Source organism: Castor canadensis, chromosome 3 (genome assembly GCF_047511655.1).
Source record: "Castor canadensis chromosome 3, mCasCan1.hap1v2, whole genome shotgun sequence".
Lineage (NCBI taxonomy): Eukaryota > Metazoa > Chordata > Mammalia > Rodentia > Castoridae > Castor > Castor canadensis.
Window position 1 is genome coordinate 26,337,529 of NC_133388.1, and position 8,417 is coordinate 26,345,945.

The 8,417-nt window shown below is 36.9% G+C and overlaps 1 pseudogene; it reads right to left on the minus strand.

The window, feature by feature from the left end:
- Window positions 1-3,735: 3,735 nt before the first annotated feature.
- Window positions 3,736-6,911, minus strand: LOC109680772 (la-related protein 4 pseudogene; annotated as a pseudogene).
- Between the last annotated feature and the right edge of the window lie 1,506 nt (window positions 6,912-8,417).

Below are 8,417 nucleotides of genomic sequence, written 5' to 3' on the forward strand. Positions count from 1 at the left end.
GCCTAACTCATTTTATGAAGCCAGTATTACATTCATCCCAAAACCATACAAAGACACCTCCATAAATGAGAACTATAGACCAAACTCCTTAATGAACATTGATGGAAAAATCCTCAGTAAAATACTGGCAAACAAAATCCAACAACATATCAGAAAGATCATTCACATCGACCAAGTATGCTTCATCCCAGGGATGCAGGGGTGGTTCAACATATGTAAATCTATAAATGTAATTCAGCACATTAATAGAAGCAAAGACAAAAACCACTTGATCATCTCAATAGATGCAGAAAAAGCTTGCGACATGATCCAACATCACTTCATGATAAAAGCTCTAAGAAAACTAGAAATAGAAGGAAAGTACCTCAACATTGTAAAGGCTATATATGACAAACCTACGGTCAACATCATACTTAATGATAAAAAACTGAAACCATTTCCCCTAAAATCAGGAATGAGACAAGGGTGCCGAGTATCCCCACTCCTCTTCAACATACTACTGGAATTCCTGGAGAGAGCAATTAGGCAAGAAGAAGAAAAAGGAAAACAAATAGGTAAAGATAAGAATGATCACTTTCACCACTTCTATTCAATGTAACAGTGGAAGTGCTAGCCACAACAATCAGACAAGAGAAAAAAATAAAGGACATGAAAATTGGAAAAGAGAAAACCAAATTGTCACTCTTCATAGATCACACATTCTTCTATACAGAAAACACCAAAGATGCCACCAAAAAGCTTTGAGAATTTATAGCTGCAAAATATAAAGCCAACACATAAAAGTTACTAGTATGGTTATATGACAAATAGCAAAGATCTAAAATAGGAATCAAGAAAGCAATCTCATTTATAATAGGTACTAAAAATTACCTAAGGGTCTAGAGGTGCGGCTCAAGTGGTACAGCCTGCCTAGAAAGCACAAACCCCTAATTTAAAACTCCAGTGCTTCCCCCACCCAAAAAAAATGATTCTCCTAATGATTCAATTTTATAGGGCTAGCAAAGTGACTCAAGTACTAGTACAGTGTCTGCCTAGCCATGTATGAGGGTCCCAAGTTCAACCCCCAGATACATACACACAAAAACTTACCTAGGAACGAATTTAACCAAATAGAGAAAGATCTCCAAATGAAACCTATGGCCACTGATGAAAGACATTAAAGAGGACACACACACAAAAATGGAAAGGCAGACTGTGTTCATGGATTGTAAAAATCAGGATCATTAAAACATCCATTGAATAAATATATTTTCTATTAAATTGATTCAATGCAATTTCTATCAAAATACCAATAGCATTCTGTACAGATGGAGAAAAACAATCCTAAAATATGTATGGAGCCACAAAAGTGGGATTACACCAAACTAAGAAGCTTCTACACAAAGGAAGAAACAATCATGAAAGTGAAGAGACAATTCACAGAATGGAAGAAAACATTTGCAAATTATACATCTGACAAGGGCTTAATATACATAATATATAAGAAACTCAAACAAAACTTAACAAAAATACAAATAACCCTATTTTTAAATGGACAAAAATACTTTAAACAGACATTTCTCAATAGAAGATATACAAATGACCAACAGATCTTATTCACTAATCATCAAGGAAGTGTAAATCAAGACCACATTTCTTACTGGAAAATAGCCCTCCAGTAAGAATGGCTATTTTCAAAAGGACTAAAGATAATAAGTTTTGATGAGTTATGTCCACACTGTTGGTATGAACACAAATTTGTAGAGCCACTGTGGAAAACATTATGGAGGTTCCTCAAAAAATTAAAAATAGGACTACCATGTGGTTCAGCAATCCCACTAAGGTAAATATCCAAAGGAACTGAAATCAGCATGTCAAAGAGACATCTGTGCTGCTGTGTTCATTGCAGCACTATTCACAATAGCCAAGAAATGGAAACAACCTAAGTGTCCATCAACTAAAGGATGGATAAAGAAAATGTTGTGCACATACACTGTTCAGCCATTAAAAGGGATGGAATCCTGCCACTTATGACAGCATGGATGGTACTGGAGATCTTTATATTAAATGGCATACATAGGCGCAGAAAGACAAGTACATGATCTCACTCATGCGGAGAATATGAAAGGTTAATCTCATAGAAGATGATAGAAGAGTGGTTACCAGAAAATGGGAAAGAAGGGGAGGGAAGGATGAGGAGAGGTTGATCAATGGAAACTAAATTATAGTTAGACAAAAGTAACAAGTTCTGGTGTGCTATTGCACATTAGATAACAATAGAGTATTGTACATTTCAAAAGTCCAAAGAAAGATTTTGAATGCTTTCCCCAAAAAGAAATGATGTGTTTGAGGCAACAGGTATGTTTTAATAGAACACAACATATACGTGTAACTAAATATCACATGGTACCCTATAAGTATAAATTTTAGGCTTTCATATATCAGTTTATAAAGAAATTTAATTGAAAATATTTAAAAAAATTTTGGAGAAGACTCTATTTAGTTTAAAGCATTGACTGAAGAGATGGATGAAGAAAAGCAAAGGGCTTGCCTCATCTCACTAACACAATTGGCAAGGAAAACAACAGTTCAGTCACAATTTTTACCAAATCCAAAAGCATTTCTGCATGCTATATGTGGCAAGTAGTAGAATATACTGCTGGGAGAAATGGTCTCATTTGTACCAGTAGCAATGTTGTTCTTTGGAACAATTCAGAAGTGAAATGTAGTACCTTCTGGAACTACCCCCAAATGGACTATGATGATGAAACACATCTGAAACTCAACCCTACACTATAATTTGACTTGCAATGGGAATGTAGATTACATGCTATTAAAGCAATTGAATTCCAGTTAGACAAGATCTTAGAGGCTCTAGGAGAGTTTGGCAAAAATAATATTTTTAATTTGGGCTGCCCATGTTCATTTGATATGGCTCTTTGCTTATTTTTAACTTTTAAAAAGTAACTCAACAAAACATCTAATTAGATTTCATCTTTAAAGCATTAAACAATATGTTTTTAAAATTTTAGAGAATTTTTCCTAAGTTAAAAAAAACTGGTAAAAATATGCAACAAAGATGATGGTTTTTTTCTGAAAGTACTGGGGTTTGAACTCAAGGCCTTGTACTTACTCTACCACTTGAGCCACATTTTCAACCCTTTTTGCTTTTAGTTTATTTTTCAAGTAGGCTCTCACACACCTGCCCAAGGTGGGTCTCAGACCACGATCCTCCTACGTACACCTTCTGCATAGCTAGAATCACAGGTACAAACCACCATGTCCAGCTTGCTTGTTGAGATAGGTTCTTGCTACCTTTTTCCCTGGGCTGACATTGAACCACAATCCTCCTGATCTCCTGAATAGCTGGGTTTTCAGGGATGAGCCACCACATTCAGCTGACATTCTAATAAAATATATGAAATTGTGCAAAAGTTTTCATGACTATTAAAGAAGAGTTCAGATATAATTCTGAGACAAATTTCAGAAAGGCTATTCCCTGGCAAGTCATAAATTAAGGTATATTCTTTTTTTTTTATCCTTTAAATTTCTTTCTTCTTTCTATACTATTTAACACTTTAAAAAGTCATTTACATTGTTTCATCTTTAACACTAACACAAATAAATTATTGGCAGGTCTGTCTGCCCTACCATCTTGGACCTAAAATTCTAAGTATCTGAACAGAAGAGTAAAAATACTTCAATATTCAATTCTGACATTTGGAACAGTTATATAGATTGGTCAAAGCAGTTATTTTGCTTTTGGGAGTAGGCAGAACAAAGAACAAATAAAGTAACAAAAAACTGTTTCCCATTTTAAGGGGGAAAAATTACAGGGCAACTTAAACCTCTGAAATCCATTTGACCTATCCACCACTCAGGTCTAAGACGAAAGTTTCAATTTTTGAAAAACTCCCGTTGTTTTCCTTGAGTATCAAACTGATTGGTAGTCACACCTCCAAGTACAATCAGAGTTTAACAGCTTGTTGAACACAATATTAGTAAGGTCAAAAAGACAAACCAAATTTCAAACAAGGAAAAAAAGTCTACTCAAGTAATACACTCTGTTTTCAAATAATTTACTAACATGACAACAGATTTGGCTTAAATCACTCTTGTACACTCATACCCACAACAGATACCCCAGCCACTGATCTGCTTTGCAACACAAGGCCATATAGTAAGAGATGGCATTCTCCAAGCCAAACTTGAAATAGATTTAAAAAAGTAATTTCTAATTTTTACAGAAATGCTTCTTCAAAAAATATTTTCTCTCACTCCCTCATCTCCTATACTGAAGGATGTATGTTTTTGTCCCCTACCCAAGCTAAATCTGAACCCTCAAATTGATTCCAGGCAGAAAAATCTCTGCAAATTAAAATCAAAAACAAAAATAGAAAAATTATATTTATATATATGTATTTATATATTTATATATATTTATACTGATTGGAATCCTCCAGCATATTAAAATCACTTTAGAGATGAATTTTGGGATCCTACTGCTCTCAATTCCAAAATCCATAATGATTTAAGGACTTACTTTCTGTTTCCTTCCTGGCTACCCATTCCCCTCCAAAACAGTTCAATATAGCCATGGCTCAAGTTTAATGGGAAGAGAGAACGTTTTTGAATAGTTTTTTGTTTGTTTTTACTTTGGTGATCTGGGTGTCACATATTGCTCTTTGCCATTACATCGAGTTACTCCCTGAGGTATAGCCCTATGGCTAAACTGGCGTCTCTGTTCCCTGATTTTTCCAGCTGCACCCCTGGGAATAGTATTGCCTAGGAAGCCAGAATAATCCTTACTAGCTCTTGCTTCTGTTTTCTCATGTGGTTTCTCAATAGACTCCTCAGAAGCTCCATTCTCTTCATTTTTGGTGGGAGATACTACATTGGAGCGAAGTTCCCGAAGAGGCTGTATAAGAACTGGAGATGGCTCTTTCCGGGGCTTCTGGCACACTTCAGCACAACTTAACTTTCGGGGTTCCTGTAGGGCCACAGCTACAAGTATATTTGTGTTGTTATTACATGGCGAAGCAGTACTTGCTCTTGATGGCTTTGCAGTACTTGGGGAAGAAATTGGTATAGCCATCTGACTGAGAACATCTTTCTCAATGGTGGAATCCTCTATTAGATCCTTTTCTTGCTGAATTGTGCTTAATACAGGAAGCTCAGCTGTACACAGAGGACTGGTACTCATATTGAGTTGCTGGGCAGAAGTGTAGTCTGTCTGTTCATCCTCTGCAGGCACTGGACAACAAATTCTCATGTCTTCATTGTCCTTTTCTTTGCAGACACATTTAACGACATCAGACATTCTATTCTGCAGAATGGGTTCACCTGGCATTCTTGATGAACTTCCAGATAGTGGAGGAAAATTTGAAGCTAGTAAGTCAAACTTTGGTGCTGGAGCCTTTGCTTCAGTGGTTTAAGGATTAGGTCTTGGGATCCTGTCATCTTCTCATCTTCTTCGACCTCTGAAAACAGTTCTCCATAGTCCCCATTCTGTTCCGTCTGTAAAATGGGAGTCTCCTTTGGAACATAAGTTTGTTCTTGATTCCCTGCTACTATAAGGTTATTTCGCTCAGGTGGAAAGTTCCTTGAACTAAATCTGTTCAATGGTCCATCCCCCAATGATACAGAGCCCTCTGTTGAATATTCCAAACCACTGGATGACCTAAAATGAGGCTTCACACGATTTTTTTGGAATGGTCAGCCCATATTCATAGCAGCAGCATTTGTTTTATACGATCCTGGTGAATTAAAGCCATTCACAAAACTACCGTTGGGAAAGGGAGCCAGTGGTGTTTCAAAGTAAGGTGCAGGACTTAGAGACCAAGACTGAGGCACAATACTGTATACTGAGTACTGCTGGTGAGGTCTATACACCGGCTACATAAAAACTGGTGAGGGTTACTGGGCTTGAGTCTGAATGGGCTGACTACATACTAGAATCCATTAATCGATAACCATTCTTAGCAAAAAATGTATTGATGGCTTTTATCCTTGCCATGATTGGCTTGCCCTGAAATGTTTTAACTTCTTAAGTATTTAAAAGCCTGTTGTGCATCTGTATCTGACTGGAAAGTGATATACCAGTAGCTATTGTGTGCAAACTCACAGCTTATAACTTTGGGGCAATTTTCATTTTTAAACAAAGATTTCACTTCCTCTACTGGTGTTGTTTCAGGAATCTCTCTGAGAATTACAATACAACGCTTATGACTTGGTCTCACCTTCTCCCCCTTCTCCTCAACTTGTACCATGGGAGAAGATCTCAACACTTCAAGAATTAGGTCAGGATCTGTGGTCAACTTTTTTATTTCTTCCATGTTGGCAACTGTCCAAATTGGAACAAACTGATCACTATCCATTTGCGACATCAAATATAGGTCTTTTGACAAATTTTCTCATGAGAAACAGAATTCTAATTGTTTCCTCAGACATTCTTTTAGGACTTCTGCAGAAATTGCTGAACTGCTTTCTCCAGAAACTTCATGTATTTGGTAATTGAGATCTTCAGGTCCTAAAATCATTCCATCAGTTGATTCTTCAATGACTGCAGTATGTCCTGTGGTTTCACAAGATGGAGGATACATTGCTTCATATTCCTTACACATATCTTCTGAAAGCTCTGTATTACCCTCAGGATGAGACCCTGACGCTGCCGTTTCATGACAAGAGCTTTCAGTTCCATGAGTTAAAGAAGGGGCATCAGGATTTCCAGAAGGAATTTCTTGCCATACTTTGGCATTAGGATTTAAACCAGTCCCTTTAGATGTTACCTGCTCCACGAAGAGCAACATGTCTTCTTCCACTCGACCCAATCGTTCCCGCCGCCACGACTCCAACTAGCTCACAGGCCCGAGCCCCAATCGCTAGGATAAGGACACTCGCCTTGCCCCTCCACCCGGCAGTGGACCCGACTCCTCCCCTTAAGGTATATTCTTAATTGAGGAAAGACTTTAATAAACTGAGTATCAAACTGCTATCTTAAAGTTCAACTTCAGAGTGGATATAGATACCACGTCACAAGATAATTACAATCATAATAGAAAAAATAGTAATTTAGATGATGAATTAAAATATGTGGCAGTATTTTCCATAATCAAAGGTATTTATCACATGCTATCCCATAATTCTGTTTTAACATATTAGTATCATGTGTGGCTTAGTTTTTAATTTCATAATGTTTAAGAACTTTATTGGCAATTATAATTGCTATAGCTTTAGAAGAGTGGTTTCCTAAATTGGAATTTAAAAACCACATAAGAACTTCAGTGACTCAGGAAAGATTATGTAATTGGAACTACTGTCAGTAAGACAGAAATTTGGTGAAAATCTTGATGAAACAGCAAAATTGTAAATATTGTTGACATTAAGGCAAGAAAAATAAAAAATTGAAACAACAATATACTTTGTAAGGAACCTATTTCTTTAACATGTGACTCATCCCCCCATACACATGCCCCGCCCTCAACTGAGCACTTATGCAGACACAAGAATGATTACACTCAGTTGTCTTTGATATTTGCCAACTTCTAGTTATGTAAGATTAAAGTTTTAAACATTCTTTGTGAAAGTGTATTTGTTTTGGCAGTTGTTTTAAGTTTGTTTGCTTAGTGTGTAACTTTTAATTTGTTGGAAGAATGGCATGCAGGCCACCATTTGCATGTTCCTGGTGGGGAAGCGCTGGTAATTCAGCATCACCAACACAAGTGGCAGCTTCCTCCCTTGCTACTGCTGTCTTATTTAGCTGGATATGAGTGAATGCTCTTCTGTTGGTGAGGGAATCTCCCTCAGAAAATAACTATTCATGAAAACAGGTACAAACATTATTTTCTACTGTGACTTCCACCACCACTAATGAATTGATTATGGAATGACCTTGAAAAACACTACAACAGTTGTAACACAGACTCTTTCTCACTTAGTTCGAAGTGATGGACAGGGCTATGCATAGTGACTTTCTTCCAAAAAGTACAGCACAGAAAGGAGGGGAAAAAAGAGAACCTTGACAGTGGTGAAATTTGACAAACACTCCCTCAGGCAGCCGATCCAGGTCAACTTCAACAGTGATAAGTCATGCTGACAGTTTTACCCTTGATATGACGTGATGGAAATGACATATCACCTCCGTGGTCTTCCTCCAAAAACCCGTAACACCAGTCTAATGAGAAAAACATCAGGCAAATCCCAACTGAGGAACACTGTACTGAACATCCTACCAGTATTCCTCAAAACTACCAATGTCATCACAAACAAGGAACATCCGAGAAACTTTCATGCCTCCTAAGGAGATGTAAATAAATGTAATGCAGTGACCTGGATGAGATCTTGGAACAGAAAAAGAATATTAGGCAAAAACTAAGGAAATTTAAATAGACTAATACTTCAGTCAATGATAACTTATTAATATTCACACATTCATTGTG